Source organism: Lathamus discolor, chromosome 10 (assembly GCF_037157495.1).
Source record: "Lathamus discolor isolate bLatDis1 chromosome 10, bLatDis1.hap1, whole genome shotgun sequence".
NCBI classification, from domain to species: domain Eukaryota; kingdom Metazoa; phylum Chordata; class Aves; order Psittaciformes; family Psittacidae; genus Lathamus; species Lathamus discolor.
The window spans coordinates 6,432,792-6,447,029 of record NC_088893.1 but is presented as its reverse complement, the minus strand read 5'-3'; positions in this window follow the sequence as shown (position 1 = coordinate 6,447,029).

Here is a 14,238-nt window from a genome sequence, read left to right as displayed (position 1 = left end):
GAATCTGAAATGTGGCTGTGGTTTGCCTTGGACCTGGAAATTGCTCCCAGGGTCTGTAGGACACATGTAGGTTTTTAATTACAAATCAGGAACGCAAAAGGTAGAGGCTCTGAAGGAGGACAAGAGAGGCATACAAATAAGGTCTGACAAGTTTGTCTGGAAAAGGAACAGCTCAATCTGAGTTAGCTGCTCCTAAGTTAAATATAAATGCAAATCTGGGGAGGTGAGTGCGCAGTGAGGGTACACGTTGTGCCGGCACTTGAAGAGCACTGTAAGGAGTGCCAGCCCCATGCAGGTTTAGGCATCCAAAGGCTCCGTCTGCAGCCAGCAGCAAGGCACGTTCCTCCCAGGGCAGATCCAGAGGTGGGAAACCCAGCAGTGGAGAATTAAACCTGCAGAGATAACCTCTCGCCAGGAGCCCTGTGTGGTTCCTGGAGGGGCCAGGCCTCCTGTCTCTATGGTGTTATATTTTGGGATTCCTCCAGCGTGGTGAAAGAGAATGGAAGATGCTTTATCTGGAAAGTTCTTCTTTAATTACTTCTGCTGTTCCGCAGCTAAAGCAGCAACAAAAAAAGATCTTGTTGCAGCTTAGGAAGCAGCAGTAGAAACATGGTGCAGTCCTACAGCATCACTGACACCTCAAGGGGTTATGGAGAAGGCAGACTTTTTTGGAGGTGACACCACAGTTCATGAGGCAACAGGCACAAGGTATAAGAGAAATCTCAGCTGAACATGAGGAAAAGGCTCTTCTCTATGAGGCAGATGAACCACTAGGCCAACAGCCCAAAGAGGTGGTGGGATCTTCATCCAAAAGTTGACTTGGTTTTGAAGGCAGCCCTGCTTTGAGCAGAATGTTGGGCTGGAGACTTCCTGAAGACTCCTTTAAACTAAAGCATTTTGTGATTCTACAGCGGTTTCAGAGGCAGCTTTTTCAGCAGTCTTTAGCGTGGTGGCACTAAACAGGCCAACAGCGTATTGAAGTGCAAACTGGACTACTCATGCATTACTCCAGATATTCATTACATACTCTGTTAGGCACATTAACATCCCGTGCTGCCATAGAAAAGAGACTTAATCATGGACTCCAAAGCATCCTGACACCGCTTGGTTTTCCAGTGTTACTCCAAACTGGGCACTCTGCAGCCCGGTCATTTTGAATAATGAAGCAAAATGCGAACACCCACTGAATTGGAGGCAGAAATTTTCTATTTCCAGATGCAAAATTCTAACCACCCACATTTTTGGATATTCCATTAGTTCAAGCTAAAGTTCAAGCCCAAAGTCCCCGCTGAAGGTGGCTGGATCACTTCGGCATTGCCCAAAATGGCTGGAGCAGCTCAGCTCCCTTAAGGAAGTACAAGGAGCAGTGTGCAACAAGAAAAGACAAAAGAACAAGCCAGAAGCAGATGATTTCCCTGAAATGGCTGCTAGCGGTGAAAGTTAATTTGTCATTGTTATACTTCAGAGTCTACATCCCTTTAGGTGAATGTGAGCATTTTAAAGCAACCCCCCCAGACAAACCTAGCTCCCAACTCTGAAATGATTCTTGCTATGTAAAGATTAAAACAATAACATTTCAAGCCTGCAAGCTTCAAATGGGAAGCAGTGGTGGGGGAAGACTCTGCAGCAGTGCCGGAAGCCTTGCTAATGATGTCAGTAAATTGTATCAGAAGGATTCTCTCATTTTGGGAAGAGAGATGTAATAGAGCGGGCTATTCTCACTGGCACTAAACTCATTAGTTTGTTTACAGTGTGCCTTCCTCCACCGCTCTCTGGTACACTGAAAATCTGATTTTGCCTTTGATATTTTGAGTCAGAAAGAGAAGGGAGAAGTCAAAGAGCCCCAGCAATGTTTGATCCCTTCCATGGTTTGGTTTGTATTTACAAGGTGTTCATTAAAGCTTCACTTCTGGTGAAGGCAGCACAGGGGAAACTCTTTGTTTCAGACAAGGATATGAGTGATGGCTAATGCTGACTGGCAAGGTGCTGGGGGCAATGCTGGAGGGCCTGGTGACAAGTGACGGTGGACTAAAGAAGTGGGAGGGCATGGTTTGGTTGTGTGATGGTGGGAGGGAGATGCCAAGGGCTGGGTGAGAGCTACCTGCCTGCAGGAGTGACAGCTATGCAGGAGCCTGCTGGAGAGTGGACCCCTGTGAGGACACCTGATGGCTTCAGATAGCCTCAGATGAGAGGCATCAGGGCTGACGGTGATGGGATGGGGAGAGCTGCGGCTCTGCAGGAGCTGTGCCAAGCCCTGCCTGCGCAGTGAGAGCAGCCTGTGCCACATCCCAGCCTTCTGCTTCCACAGCAGCCGGGACACCTCCGAGACAGGCAGGCAGCTCTGCCTGCACATCAGCGCCCGCCGCCTGCCACCGCGAAGCCTTATCTGCCTCCGTCAGCCTCCGGCTTGGTGCTCTCCCAGCACATCACCGCCTTCCCCATCCCTCATCCTGCTTTGAAACAGGAGGTGGGAGCTGCCTGCCCATGCCAGTCACAACCGCAGCAGCAGACAGGAGCTCATCTCCAGCTGCAGGGGCAGCAGGACTCACTGTCCCAGGAGCGGGCTCTGTGACACAACATTTCTCCCTCCCTTTTATTCAAACCTGGATGCTGGGATACCTGGGCAGGAATCTGGTGCATTTCCAGCCCTTAGAAAGAGTTTTTCTGGCCCCTGCAGATGCTCAAAGCCGGTGGGAGCTCAGACCTGAGGACACTGCAGGGAATGAGTGTCACCCATCAGCAGTTCTCACCCTTGAAGGAGCTCTGGTTGGGCTGTGGCTCATACAGCCTGCATGAAAGAAGCTCTGAGATGGACCCAGATGCAAGCCCTCCAAGTCCTTGCTCTGGGAAGCTGAGCCCTTCTCAGCAGCGGCAGTGGTATATCAAGAGCCTTTCTGTAAGAGCTCAAGGGTGCCAGTCTGCTACCAGGGAAGGCAAGGGGCTTTATCAGAGTCTGTGGCACAAAGAGAAGGAACTCCTCCCTCTCCTTCCAATAATAAAACACGGCCCGGCAGAGCAAGGGCTCAGCTACCACTGTCTCAAGGGGGACATGAGGTTAAGCAACACTGCAGGAAGATGAATGGGATATACTGAGTGAGCAGGAGAGGAGATGCTCTGCCTCCATCCCACCGGCGCCTCCTGGCCCCTGTGAAGCTCCTGTTGGACAACATGCATCTGCACCTGCTGCATGTGAGCCTCCCTCAATGAGTTTCATGTTTCCTTGGTCTAGGACCATGTTTGTCTTTGGCTTCCCTGACAAGCTTTCCTCAGGGTTGTGCCTGGGAGGGAAGACTTGCTCCCAGCCTCCGCCATGGTTAAATGTGGCCATATAACAAAATCAGCTTGCAAGGTTACTTACTCATCTCATTATACAAGCATAAACCCTAGGCAGACAAATATAAAGCAAAATAAGTTTTATGCCTTATGGAGAAAGCTTATTGCATCTCCTAAATGGGAATAAAGTATCTACAGGTGAAATACGTCACTACTATTGCAACAGTGCTCACAGCGCTATGGGAAGGGCTCCTTCTGTAATAGTACCTGTAGGGTCCAGGACCAGCCAGCCAAGGGCTGGCATCAGAAGAGGCAGAGGCTGCAGCCCTGTGCCATGGAGGCAGGGCCAGTGGAACCTGCAGTGGGATGGGGTCATGGCACGTGGATGATGTCTTCTTCTGTTGCCTCAGTTTCCCAGCAGCTGGCTTTGAAAGACAGTGCTTGCTCCCATGCCAGCAGTTAATAAGATCATGTTTGTGCATGGCTTTGAACACAAATGTCTCTGCAATGTGTAAGTTTGTGCATGGCTTTGAACACAAATGTCTCTGCAATGTGTAAGTTTGTGCATGGCTTTGAACACAAATGTCTCTGCAATGTGTAAGTGCTAAGTACTATTAACAACTAACAGCAGTTCTCCTTTGGTACAGGACTCTGCTGACTTTGCCTGAGGCCATTCCAGCCCAATGAAGCATCACTCTCAGCAGCGCTACCTGCTCTGTGGCAGACCTCCACATCAGCCAGCACATCCCACCAGGCTCCGGAAACCAGCTGGAGATGGAGCTGTGAGTCCAGAATCAAGTGCATGGCTTTATCTGGGCTGAGGGGTGTCATGTAGGAGCTCAGGGAGCTGACAGAGATGGGAGAGACACCAGCATCGGGCAGAGGGTGAAGGGAGGCATCCACCAGCAAGGTGGGACCCGCAAGGTCTGGCATATGCAGACCCCAGGCTCACAGCCTGCACTAGGTGGCTGCTTTGGGGAGAACATGGTGGTCAATGCACCCTTGTTTCTGGGCTGGGCTGCAGCGTAGCCTGTGCCACAAGGCTGGAGTTAGAGCCATCTCCAAAGCAGTGCCAGACCAACAGGTGATGCTCCTATCTAGGCTGTGCTGGCCCTGCAGGGGCCAGGCTCGCTCCCTGCCTCACACCTATCTCTGTCTCAGCAGCCTCCATGCCTACCCTCATTATCATGCTCTTCTCTGTCCTTCCTCCTCGTGCTACCTGATGATCTCTGCGCTAGGTCCTGCCTGGAGACAGATGATGTGCTGGGCAGGAATGGCAAAGTTTATTAAGTTGGGGTGGAGAGCTCTGGCAGACTGGGTTCACAATTAGGCTCCCAAAGGCAAGATCATAAAGCATTCAGACACTTGGGATACAGGCCTGATTACCAGCATCTTTCATCATTAAATATTAACACCAAGGCTGCTTAAAGGCCAGTGAAAGAATTATAGAATTTAATACCTATCACGCTCTATCAATAGGCCTGGAGAAATATGGTCCTTTCGCCTATAGTTTTTTTTTAATGCTTCAATGTAAACGAGAAGACTGGCAAAATTAAACAGCACAATTCTTGGTTAGGAGCCACTGGGAATTGCAAACAGGGAGCACCAGGGATCAGACTTGTTTGATATGCTAGGGGAGCAAGCTCATTAAAACATAGGCATTGGTACCAGAAGGAGAGGAAATTAAAGCATAATTTAAGCAAAGAAATCCATCTACAGAGAGTGTCTCCAGCCCTCGGCACTCCCCTATGTGGCTGTGGGCTCCCTGGTACCCCAGCCAACTCCAGCCTGCTGGCCTGGGCCAAAGGGGCATTTGTCACTGCAAAACTACCCCAACTGTGCTGCAGTGCAGGACAGGGCATGAAATCCTCTCTGGTGCCCACATAACCCTTTTGCCATCATATGCACACGGGGTGTGATGGCCAGGACACAGGGCTGGAGCTTCCCACCATCGCTCATGGCTCCTTTACCCAGAGCAGGAAGTTGGGAAAAGACTTGGCAGCCTCAGGAAAAGTCATGCCCTGTGCCATGGTGGTTGTCTTTGCTTCCTTGTTTTGTGTTCTTGTGCTGAGCTGTGCCAGGAAAAAGGTGCCTGGGTCAGATGGCCCTTTTTAGGAGGGGACAGAGCCTGTGCCCAAAGCATCTGGGTGGGCAGGAGGGCTCAGCCGGAGCTGGGACCATCCTGCAGCACAGCAAGGAGCTGCAAACCCAGCATCTTCAGAGCTCCCATGATAGGACCACCCCAACTGCCCACAGAGGGGAACTTGCCCACCCCATGGGGAGAGCTCAGCGCAGCCCAAACAGCTCAGGGAACCTCGCTGGGTGCTGACCAGCTGTGGGCTTCAAGCAGCCTGGTCCTTGCTCACAGTTGTATCATCCATCACCGTATCGCAAACTGATGTAGTGCTCCAGGAAGAGTTTTAACTGAATGTGCTGGTACAGATACCTGCCTCGAGTGAGAAAACAGGGACCTGCAGGAGTCCCCAGAGCATGGCTGGCCCACAGCTTTCCTTCAGCAGCATCCCCCTACCATGGCTTTCCCTACCAGCACTCCTGCAGCCCTCCTTCCTGCTGTACACAGTAAGGAATCCCTGCCGCCCACTCCCTCGTTGCGGGCACAGCAGCAGAGCCAGTCAATACAGTAATGAAGCAGCCCCGGCAAAGCCAGGCGGGTGCATTCTGACCTGTGCTCCCGGGCTGAGATCACCCCTGGCTCTCCTGCCCTCTGCTTTTCCCCCAGCAGTCCTGCTCATGGCTGTGCAAACAACATTTCACAAGGCCAAGGCAACCTGCAAAGCCACGGCTTGGAGCCAGAGCACTTCCCTAAAAGCTGTCCTGGTGCCCGAGTCTGGCTTTTCCCTGCAGAAGGGACCCTCCGTGTCCCTCGCAATCCAAACAGTTCTGGGATTCTATGATTCTCTGAATCCTGGCTCTGTATTTTCTTGGATGGGGACAGTGCCACACTACTGTGACTGATGGCTGCTGTTGGACACATGGCATCTCCATGGTGGGTTGCTCCCTCCAGCTCAGATTTGGGATGCTACCACTCTTAAAACTCTCCTGGCCTATGCTTCCCTTGCTGTATGGATAAAGATGGCCCAGAAGATTTTGCTACACAAAGTTGATTCATTTCCCCCAATTGTCTCTCCTATAGAAACACCAGGACTGGTTTGACTTGCAGAAACTTTGTCAGCTCCTGGCCAGCAAGGTGCCCAGCCTGAAGCTGGAGAAGTAAAGCCATTAGCAGAGCTTCCATCCTACCCAGCATTTTCCAGGCTTTGGTTCCTTATAGCCACACTTCAACAGGAACTCAAGCACCAGGGTTATTGGATCAAAACAGTCATGCTTACATGATGGTAAGCATCATGTCAGTATAAACTCAAGTTGCTGGCTCATACCAGCCAGAAAGCATTGAAATGCAAACTCCGTACCACCAGGCTTTGTGCCAGAGCACATATCACCTGTCCTGCCACAGGCGGCATAAACCTGGCATAAAACCATACCTGTGTTACCTGCTCTGTATCACACACAACAGAAACGCGATCACGTGCCTGTGTGTCTTCAGGACCTCATTTTACAATACACAGGCGTGTGTCCCAGGCAGATAAGTGGCTGAAATAAGACTCAGAAAATTGACACTTGCTTCAGCTGCAAAGCAAAATCAGCGGCACCATTGAAGCTGTACAGCTGTGACTATACTGCAGTTTCTGGCCTGAGATCTCAGGACATGTTCCCTTCACTGAGCAAGGGGAAAGACTCCTCTGGGCTGCTTGCTCTCTGGTTGTCTGCAAGCGCCAAGCCTAACCCTGTGATACAAATCAGAGAGGTTCAGGGCCTTGTGTAACTCATAGCAGCCAGTTCAGTGAACACCTGAGCCCTGTTAAACTGCAGTTTTGCCGTGCATTCAGCACACACACGACTTTAAATAAGAGCATGGGAGCTGCCCAAGCCAAGGGGTGACTGAGATTGGAGCACAGATCACAGAGGCAATAGGGGTGCACACAGGGAGAAGCTGTACGCATCTGCAGCTAGTACCTAAACCTCTCCCCTGCCCTTCTCTCCACACTGCTGTCGCCTCTGGTTTGTCCTCTTTACCCATTACATTTGCCCCTAAGGCTCCCAGCACTTCTGCTCTGCACCCTCCATGCACTGGTCCCTGCTCCCCAGGGCTCCTACACACAGCTCTTCCCAGCCACCTAAAAGCAGGGAAGGAACCGGTTGCAGAGTCAGAAAGGCAAATCCAGACACGACTGACTCCAGGGAGCCTGATTGAAATAACTAATTAGGTTCTCACAGCCATTCACTTGCAAGAGTAAGACCATATCCCACTCCATATTTTCTAATGAATCCCGCTCAATGTTTGCTAATGATTTGTTTAAGCGAGTTTGCAGTGTCTCCAGGCTGCAGCGCCAGCGTGGCCCTCTGCAGCCTTCTCCAGATGCTAGGGGAAGCTTTTGATACTCGCTCAAATTTACCTTTCCCTGCTGGTATGCAGGTTTTCTTATCTTTCCCATCACGGTAGTGCAAATTCCACCTCCAGGTGCCATACAAAACAATCCCTCCCCTTCCCCCACTTATGCTATTTAGATGCACACAGATGGTTCTAACTTTTTCTTCTCTTTTGAGCATCTCTCAGGGAATCTTAAAGAGGTGAACTCTTCTCCCCCCTCAGCCAGCAGAGCCCACCATGGCCCCACAAACTGACACTGGGGCTCCAGACTCTCATTTCACATCCTGGGAGCTGCATTCCCATTACCCACAAGTACTCTGATCCGACAAACATTTATGGATGCAAACATCTTCCCAGCTGCAGAGTTCTACTGAGCTCAGGACTGCCTCTAAATAATGCTTTGCCTGTGTAGAAGTATTAGGCATATTTTGACCAAATCATCTATTTTAATTGTTATTTTCAAAGGCAGTCACTCTGCAGTGATTTTTCTTTTTAAATTATATTGTTTATTGCTTCTTGCTCCATTATCTCTGAGCTGCGTGGAGATAGAGGCTTTTTCTCTATCTGTGCTGTTATTTTACAGGAGGCTAAGGTCATACTAACTTATGAGAGTTGCCAAAACCATGTTTCTTTCTCTATATACATTTTAATACCCACACTTGACTTTTCCCAGTGTTTTATTCTTCTCCAATGCACGTATCTTTCCCTGGGGAATTGCCAGTGTGGCAATAAATCACTGCTAATTCTCTTCCCTGCTACTCACACCCTTCTTTATACAAATTTAATTCCTCACACATTCATTTGTATACTGCTTATCAAGAATGCTTTCTTTAAGGAAAGAACCTGGTCTTTTCCTGGTCACCCATTTTTTCCCCCTTCCCCTCTTCCCTTTCTTTCCCCTGGAACAAAGAACCCCAATGACTTTGAGCTGACATTGGCTTCACACCATCCCTGTCATACTGCAACGGTTTTCTCTGAGATACTTTTGCAGAAAGCCCCTTCTTTGTGCTGCACACCCGTGGCTGCCCCATTACCTTACACAGCTTCTTTGCCTGCTATTTTTTCCTACTGGTCTTAAGAAACTCCAAGGCGCCTCCTGCTATTCCATTCTGCGTTGAGGTTTTGGAAACCTTGGCTCCTTGCGTGCCCGTACTGAAATCACATGGAAGTCTGTATCTTTTCTTCTTTTCTTCTTGCATCTCTCATGTGCTGCAGGTCTGTAGTCTGTGGAGACTTAATTATAGATCCTTTTAAGATTCCTCTGGGAGCTGTGGCACTAGTAGATTTTAATATCCCAACAACATTGTCATTAGTATTATTACTTCTACCACTATGATTAGTATACTACGGGCAGAAAGAGTGGCTCCATAGAGGTCAGTCACATCCCTGATTCAAGCAGTTCATCTGAGGAGTCAAATGCAGGTAATAATTGAAGACAGAGATGCTATGCTTGCATGCTGGAATGGCAAGCATGTTTGTCATTAATAAAGTGCAGCAGGGCTCCTGCTGACCTGGATGCTGCTGGGGGGGAGCAGGTCTGGGAGGGAAATGAGCTGGGCTGCTGGATAGGGTGTTCCAACAGGACATGGGGCAGTGGAGCCACCATGCCCAGGGAACTGCTGGGGAGTGCTGAGTGCCTTAAGGATGAGCATGTTGCAACCAGTGTGACTCACCCCTTCTCAAACAGGATATTGCCCTGTGCCCACAGTGTGGTGGCACAAGTGCCTTGCAGCAAGGCTCACCATTGGGAGCTCTGATCCTATGTGCTGCACATCACCTGGGTGCTGCTCTGCCAAACTCAGATTAGAGAGCAGAGGCGGCCAAATGGCTTTCAGGGGACAAAAATGTTCATGATGTTGCTTGGTCACTTCTATCTCTCTTTGACACCACACCTCCGCCTACCCCAGTGAAAGCAAGCTGCTGCACTGCATAGCACTTGGGCACCTTAAAGCACTCAAAGTCACTCAGATTTTTAGTCTGTGAACTTTTAAAAACATTTAAAAAATGTCAAAACTCGCCTTTGTGGCTGCATGTGAATTTCCATCCTCACCCAGGGGGATGTGGGCTGGAGACAAAGGGATGCATGTGTGCCCTGTGCTGCCTCAGTGCACCGCAGCAGCTGCCGAAGGAGCCAAAAAGCAACAGCTCTATGAGAACATATTTTGGGTTTCCAGACCTGTGCCCACCATTCATCTGCTGCCCCCTTCAAGCTGTTAAACATCCAGAAATCCTGGGAAAATAGCCAAATTTCCTTTTTTACTGACAATAATTCTGTTGAGGTGAAGATGCCCAAGGAAATCCTCATGTGGGAATAATTTGAGAGCAGTGAAGCAAGGCAGGCTTGTACTGGCTAAGGCTGTCACCCTATAACAGAAATCACTGCTGCACAAGGGGGATTTGCAGCAGCAGGAAGTGGGAAAATCCTGTTCTGAACAATACGGATGGTGCTATCATATCTCCCAGCAACATTCACCAAAAATTAGGGACCAAGGTGAAGAGATGCTAAAGAATGAGAAATTCCATAAAGAGCCCTTCCATTTCTACAAGGGAAAGAAACACAGTCAAAGATTAAAGGCCAGTTTGAAGAGGCATTCATGCGTACTTCAAGGAAGAGATCCAATACAGAAAACAAGAAAAGAACATTTCTGAGAACTTCAATTAAGTACAAGGTAACTTGGAATCATTCCCATCCGTTCCTGAAATTTTCCAGGCTATCTTTTTCTCTTTTACTTTCTGTGCTGCTCTCAGAAAGGCTTTGCTACATCAAAGATACTTTTTGTCTCCTTTGTTCAAATGTATAAATTTGCCTAGAAAAATTAGCAGTATCATCAGCAGTGAAAAATAATTTATTTGTAAAAGGAACTAACTTTTGTTTGAACTAGAGCTGGGAATTGAGATAATGTCTATGAATATGTGGAATGAATAGATGGAAGTATCTGAATTTATGGAAATACATGAATTCTCCTTTGCTGATAGAAAATTACAGTCAGGCCCCATTGCAAGCCAAATTAATATTCCACATAATCTCATTCCCACACAGGAGCCCAAAGACACAATTGATCTTGCTTCCACTAAAATCAATGGGTAAAACTCATGGAGTAGGTCTCCCAGCAGCAGTGTGACACCTGAGCTAACACAGATTCACACCTTCTGTCCGCACCCAAGAAGCTTTGTTACTTCTCAGATTAGGTTTGAATTTATGATCCCACGCCAGGTCCTTATTTTTCTGCTTTAAGTCACATACATAAAGCTCCATGGGTACATCAGTAATTATGCTTATCACCCAGAGGTCACCTTTTTAGCTCTTCAATCTCCCTCTGAAGTAAGATGTTTTACTTAACCAAGGTTGCCGTGAGGGGCTCCGCACTTGCAGTCTTTCATGGAGGAATATTAGTGCTACCAGACATTATTTTTTATTTCTCTTTCAATTGCATTGATTTTTTATCTATTTTATTCCAAGAAGGAGCTGTGGCACCTATTTCACATTCAGAGTCTGCCTCAGGAGCTGTAATAACTTGAAGCACTGGGGATGCTCAAACCAGTGCATAGCTGGAGCAGAGTTAGGTTCACAGTTTATCCTGCCAGCTCAATGTCTTCAGCATCTGCCGAGAGAAGGGGAAAACGTGGCATCTCTCAACCTCCTGGGACAGCAGGGTGTCCTAACAGCCCAGAAGTCAGTGTCTCTGGGCACACATTAGGGGTGATCAGCATTCCTCCCCAGCAGGGCTGCTGCTGATGATTTATTAATGTAGCAGTTAAAATCAAACCAGCATGGGAGAGTATGTGTCTCAGCTACAGCCAAGATAGGCATGCTAAAGGCAGGCCACTTTTTCCCTTGATATATAAGCAATCTCCACTTCTCAAAACATATCCCAAACTGTGCAACCCAGAGGAAAAAGAGGCTTGACAAAGATTGCCCTATTCAACTTCTGCGTGGTAGAGACTTACACTTGCCTAAGAGGCACAGAGGAGAATGTGGCTTTTCTGAATTGGACAGTGATGCTTGCACGGGGACAAATCAATTTAGAGACTACTTGCAATGACCCAGGATTACAAAACAGACAATGACAGTCACTTGCAAACTCACAGCAGCCTCTCGTCCCGGCTTCTCCCGTCTCTCATCCTGGCTGCAGAACACGCTGTGCTTTGTCACAGGAAGAGCCTGCTGCTGGCAAAGCTTTATTCTCATGTCTGAGGTGCTCTGTGTGGGGGCAGCAGCTGGGCAGAAATCTCAATACAGATATAATAAAATAAAACAGGGCCAGGAAAAAAATAGTGCTTAAAGCACCAGCCTCATTGTTTAGGGAAAATCAGGCTGGAATAAGACACTAAAATAATAGATCCTTCTTCCCTACCAGGCACAGTTTGGCCACAGCTCTCTGAGTAAGCAGTACCTGCCTGGTTTCAGGACCCTTTTGCTGGAGCTGGTGGTTGTTTTGGCATGTCAAGGGGATATTTCTACTGCCTGGTTATCCACCAGTGCCTGGGTGGTGGACGGGTGCCCACTGGAACCTGAAGATGGGATTTGTGGCCACCACAGTAAAGAGGGGGTAACTCCAGGGAAGGAAGCCAAGCTTAAAACGAAGAAGTAAGAAAGGGGAGCATGGGTTCCCCTAGAACTTGAGAGAAAAGAAAAGAGCAGGACCTTGGAACAGGCAGCAGAGGGAAAGCAGACCTGGAGTGAAAGCGAGGACCTGGGACTAAGAGCAAGCTCCATCAGTCACTTCTTACGGACTGTAACTCACTGTAACTCAACATTACTTAGAGATTGGTGGCTTTGGAAAAGAAACCACAAGTCATTAACTTTGATCTGCTAATAGGTCAGCTCAGCTGAGAGCACTGATTTTGTTGATAGGTATTATGTAAAGAGTATAGCCACCAATACGGACAGAAGTGGCTGGAAGATGTTTTAAGGATGATCTGAAAGAAATTTAATGATGGGAAAATTATGATAGGGGAATTTATTATGGCTGGAGCCAGGGAGCTGGCACTGTGGCTGAGGAACCTGGTATAGATCTAGAAGCTGCCTCCCTTCTGCCAATATCACGCTAGGGGTGCCTGCACCAACACAGATCCTGAGACCAGACAGTCCCAGTCTTCCTTCTTCAAAGAAGGGGTGATTAAGGTCTTCTGGGACAATCTATGTCCTCTCCAGGACAAATGCAGAGGCAGGTTGCCAGGAGCAAGCCAGATCTCATTTACCTTATACTGAAACCTTCAAAGTCTTACTCAAATGAGTATTTCAAGTTTTGCACAGGGTGCATTAGAAGCCAGCCCAGGATGGGGGGAGCATGCTTCAGGAACTGTCTTCTGCAGCATGCCTGAGGACAGAGAGCAGCTTAAAAGCTAATGAGCATGGCTGCAACCCTCCTGTTAGCTAGGCCAGAAGTCCGGAGCACTGTGACTTAGCCTAGAGATCTCTGACATTGAACAAGAGATGATGAGTGACAGAAGACACAAGCGAGATTACCAGAGTTATGACTACTACTAAAGACAGGAAAATAAGGACCAGTGGTCTGGACTGCCATGGTCATCCTTATGCTACACTCTCAAGGGGATGGGGAAGTCATGTTGGGATGCTGATGATAAAAACCACAGTGGCATGTTCTGTGTAGAAGGAGACCTCCTGCAGCTTCTTGGACACAGTTCTTCCTAAATCCTGTTTGGCAAGTAGTGAGACCATCCACTTGACCATGTGCTGGCATATCAGCTATAGACTTGTCCTGATGAGGGAAAGCAGTTACCATCAAGTCAGGCAGTGCCAACACACATCAATCCTCTTATCCTACATCTGCTGCCAAACACAGGTGAGGACTGGTCCCTTTAAGCTGCTCAGCGCAAATCCTGTCCTTGTCCTTGCTGCATCTTGACCTGCTCAGATGAATGTACAAGTGTAAATCTGTGTCTGTGCAGGTGCTAACTCTTCACTGCTTCACTTGCATAACCTGATTGAGGGGCTGCTGAGGTAGCTCTCATTTCTCATGTGGCCAGAGGATAAAATATCACTCCCCATTCCAGCTTTCCTCCACTCTCCTCCGACATGGCATTAAGTGGTGTGGGAGGCAGAAAATATGACATCGTTTCTCTTTAAAAAGGGCAGAAGGAACTGGAGACAAGGAAGTGTGCTTTCTGTGCAGGCAAATCAGAAGAAACTGTAATATACAACAGAATGAACAGGAGCCTAGATAGACCTGGATATATTGGGGAAGAGTCAACAGGGCTTCTCCAGGGGAAATCATATCTCATAAATCTATCCAATTTATTTGAAGGTGTCAATACTGGTCTGGGTAAGGATTAGCTGGTGCTGTAGTTAAATTGCATTTTCCAGAAGTTATATTCAAAGTCTCTTACAAAAGGCACTTGGAGACACTATGATGTTACAGAGTAACCCTCCACAGATTTATAAGTGGTTAAAAACATATAAGCAAGGGAAGGATAACTGCTCAGTGTTCATGATGGCCAAAGACCACAGGTCCCTCGGAGGCCTGTCCTGGGATCTGCACCGTGACACACTC